The sequence below is a fragment of the Chenopodium album genome, chromosome 17, assembly GCF_948465745.1.
Source record: "Chenopodium album chromosome 17, dcCheAlbu1.1, whole genome shotgun sequence".
Classification (NCBI taxonomy): domain Eukaryota; kingdom Viridiplantae; phylum Streptophyta; class Magnoliopsida; order Caryophyllales; family Amaranthaceae; genus Chenopodium; species Chenopodium album.
The window spans coordinates 20,721,212-20,725,699 of NC_137850.1; the positions used below are offsets into that span (position 1 = coordinate 20,721,212).

At 41.5% G+C, this 4,488-nt stretch overlaps 1 non-coding gene across 1 annotated transcript; it reads right to left on the reverse strand.

The window, feature by feature from the left end:
* Window positions 1-4,108: 4,108 nt before the first annotated feature.
* On the reverse strand, window positions 4,109-4,214 carry LOC145590257 (small nucleolar RNA R71). Its single transcript, XR_014101895.1, has one exon. It is a non-coding gene; the product is annotated as a small nucleolar RNA R71 (small nucleolar RNA).
* Window positions 4,215-4,488: the final 274 nt, after the last annotated feature.

A 4,488-nucleotide genomic window follows, 5' to 3' on the forward strand; every position in this document is an offset into this window, starting at 1 on the left:
ATGTGCCCTAGATGCCATACGGTTAGTACACTCCTCCTTTCATGCAGCCGACCCTCTTTGGGGGACATGCGGCATATAATGTCCAACCCTTTGACTGAAAGCTCCGTCTGCTTAAACTTGGTGAACAAACTTCTGCTTTCACCAAGGAGATATCCGAGCCGGCATAGTCAGCCAAGGTTAAGAATGTGTTGGTTGGTGCCTATAATGGTACCACCAACCCTGCTATGTGGTTGGAGGATGCTATGTGGTGCCGATGTTTCCCTGATACCTTGAAGGGCATATCCCAACAATGGTTTGGCAACTTGCCAGCCGGATGCATTGATAGCTTTAAGAGGCTTGCCTTCCTATTCGCCTCCAACTTCTTAATGCACATCCCTGCCAAGAAAACAAGTCTCGACTTGAGAACAATACGGTAAGGAGAGAGAAGGACTTCTCTCCTACCTTAGACAGTTTAATCTGGTGAGAATCCAGATACAAGGGCTGTCTGACGAGGTAGCCTATACAGACTTCTTCAAGGGTCTAAAGGATGGGTCAACCTTTAAGTTTGACCTTCTCCGGAAGAGGGTCTTTTCCCTCCAAGAGGCGTTAATAGAGGCAGAGAGCTTTATTTAAGCCACCGAACTCTGCTCGCCCAGCCATCAGTCAGACTCCAAGAAGTCTAACAAACAAAAAGAGAGTCGGTTTGCTTAGCCATCTCAAATCATTCCCTCAGTGCTGCTCTCCTTGTTGAGAGAGACGGCATTTAGCTCCCGGTCTATTTCATTAGCGATGTGCTTAGAAACGCTGAAATACGGTACCCCATGGTTGAAAAATTTGGCCTTGCACTTTACATGGCTGTTAAGAAGTTGAAACCTTACTTCTTGGCACATCCGGTTGTGATCTACACAGACTAACCTCTCAGGCAGCCAATAACAACCTTGGAGTCATCCGGTAGAATGCGGAAATGGGCTATTGAAATGCAAAGTCTTGAAATCACTTACGAACCATGGAACGTAGTGAAGGGTCAGGCGTTTGCCGACTACATTATCAAAATGACAAGGCCGGTTGCTCCGGACAATTCTGATCAGATTTAGAAAGTGTATGTAGACGGGAGCTCTACTATGAACGGATGTGGTGGAGGTATAATCTGTTAGTCCCCTGAAGGGGACAAATATTAGTATGCACTATAGGTCAAGTTCCAGGCCTCAAACAATGAGGTAGAATATGAAGCCCTGCTAGCCGACATCTACGTGTGTTAGGCGGCAGGGGAAAAATAAATTGACGCCTGCTCTAACTCACAGTTGGTCGTAAGCCAATACCATGGTGATTATGAAGCCACCCATGCGGCTATGATCAAATACCTTCAGGCGGTCAAAGATGAAGCTGGGACACATGAAGTGTTCAATATAAGTCAAGTGCCCAAATCTGAAAATATTCAAGCGAACGCATTGTCAAAATTGGCATCCTCCGCCTCCTGTGATACGCCTCGGTCAGTCTTCAAGATAGTTATGGAAAAAAAAAGTATTTGACCGAAGCTTTACCTGGATGGATGACATCCGGGCATATCTTCAAGACAGCACGCTGCCTAGTTCACCACAAGAAGCGTCTGTCCTGAAGAAGAGAGCAACAAACTTCGAGATAAGAAACGAAAAACTCTTCAAGGCGGATTTCCTAAAACCTCTGTTGAAGTGTGTTACCCCAGAAAAGGGGAAGGAAGTTCTCGAAGAGCTGCATGCGTGATACTGCGCCACTCACACAGGTGGCAAATCTCTGGCTGTCAGGACAACGCGGCAGGGTTACTTCTGGCCCACTCTTGAGTCAGACGCCATGGAGATGGTAAAAAAATGTGAAAAGTGCTAAATATTTAGCAATCTCATCCATCAGCCGGCAACTGACCTGACAGCAATCCATAGTCCAGTCCCATTTACTAAATTGGGCATGGACATTTTGGGTTCTCACACGCCCGCACTAGGCGGAAAATGATATATTTTGGTTGCTGTGGATTGATGAGCGTCGTTTATAGCGCTCAAAAGAATAAGATTTAGATTCAATTTCTTTATTTTCTTTCATCATTTTCATATAATTCTCTTAGTTTAATTTGGTTTTCCATTTATATAATTCACTTCGGTTCTCGATTGGTTTTTACGAGTTTTTCATATTTTTAGTTGATAATTCATAGTTTTAGTTTTAGATTTATTTTGTTACGCTTTCTCTCTCTTTGTTTTATTTGTATTTTGTAGGTGAATAATCAAGGCAATTTGCTCATTTAGGACTGCCTTGCTCGCGGGCATCATCTCGAGTGCACTGATGATGGGGATGCTCGGTAGCGCGGAGTTTGATCAAGCAAAGCGAAGGAGCCAAGGCCTCGTGCACCACGCAGGGGTGCGTGCGCGCGGCACAGTGGTGCGTGCGTGCAGACCAAGCTGTGCGCGCGCGCGGCTGTCGGTGCGTGCGCACGGCCCTGTGCAGCCCCCTTCGCTCGATTTTTTCTATTTTTAGCTTTTGACTTTCTTTTTTATGATGACTTTGCTTTTGTACTTTAGATATAATTTTCAGAAATTATAGAGAAAGAAAGTAGAGAGAGAAGCTTAAGATTTACTTGATTGTACTTGAATTTGACCTTAGATTTCAATTTGATCTTGAAATTCCTTCTTCAATTCAATGAAAGTTTGTAAGATTTCTTTCCTTTGATTTACTTTTAATGCAATTCTTTCTAGTTTCTTGAATTTTGATTGAGATTACATTCCTTGCTCTAGAATTTGTTGATTGATTAATTTTCTTTTGATTAAGTTTTAAATGAATATGAATTTGATTGAATTTGTTTTGTTCCTTAATTTCACCATGATTAGTGAGTAGATTAGTTGCTGGGGAGAAGGGGAAGCATGCTTGATTGATGATTTTTGCTAGTTGATGATGCTAAATTGATTTGAATGTTGCAATTAAATTGGTTGACACAGTTGTACATGTGATCAATTAAACTAGGAGTGATCAATCTATAAGATTAATCTAGATTGCATTGCAAATTTCAATGAAATGAAGCCTTGATTTGAGAATTGCTATAATTGATTGAATTTGATTGTGATTTTCCTTGTTAGCCATTCATAGTGAACCCTAGCTTGGCTTATAGGAGATGCTATAGCTTATTGTTTATCCCTTCTAATGTTAAATCGATTGAGTGATCTATAAATTAACATAATCATTGAGCTTGCATGTGGAACCAATATCTCTAGTGTTTAGCATATTGAATTCTTCGATTTATCTAGCTTTTAGACATCTTAGTTACCAACCACAACCATTTATATTCTTCGAATTAGCTTAACCTAGGCTATAGCATCGTTCCTACTCATTCCATTGGGTTCGACCCTTGACTTACCATATACTTGTATTAGGTTGGTCGAGTGTTTACAAATTAAGTTTGGCTATAGGGAGAAGTAGATAACGACCTACACTTTCCTCTTGTCAAAATTGGCGCCGTTGCCAAGGAGTGATATTGGTTCTTTGTTATAGTTGTTGAGTCTATTTCTCATTTAATTGAAAATACAAAAAGATTTTCTTTTAAGCTACATTTGTAGCCGAGCTACTAACAATTTCTTTTGAGATTTTATGCATAGAGCACGTTGTCATTCACTAGTGCCATTTGATCCGGAAATTGAGAGAACCATTGCAAGGTTGAGGGGTGCTAGACGATCTTTGAGCCCTAGCATTTCAAGTGAAGAAGAACCACAACAAGAAAAACAAGCAAGAATGGGAGAAAATTCGAGAGTGGTATTGAAAGAATTGGGGATTCCCGGTGCATATAGATTTGAGAGTGGGATTGCTCCACCTACAACACCGGCAAATGATTTTGAAATAAGACTGGCAATGATCACTTTGATATAGAGGTGACAATTTAGTGGGGCCAAGCATGAAAGCCCACTAAACCATCTCAAAGAGTTCGAAAAATATTGCAATACTATCAAGGTGAACGGAGTTTCTCAACAATTCATCTACCTCAAGCTCTTTCCCTTTTCTCTCATAGGGCGTGCTTTGGAATGGCTAGACAAGGAGGTTAAGCCGAATTCTCTAAGGACATGGGACGAGGTTACCAAGGAATTTCTATCCCGTTTCTATCCTCAAAAGAAAACGGCGGAGGCTAGAGCTTTGATTCAAGGTTTCAAGCAAAAGCCAAGTGAGAGCCTTTATGAAGCATGGGAGAGATACAAAGAGTATCAAAGAGAGTGTCCTCATCACGGAATTCCAACCTATCAAATCATTCAAATCTTCTATGGAGGCCTTAGCCCTCAAGGAAAATCATGTTTAGATGGAGGAGCCGGAGATCCTATCATGAACAAAACGGAAGAGGAAGTGGTGGACATAATTGAAGACGTAGTGAGGTATTATAGAGATTGGCAAGATGGAGAAAGAGAGTCAACTAGCAAGAGTAGCTCTTCAGTGTACTCGGTTGATCATCTAAATGCAATCAACAATCTATCCTCACAAATGACAAACTTGGGGAAGGAGATGTCCACT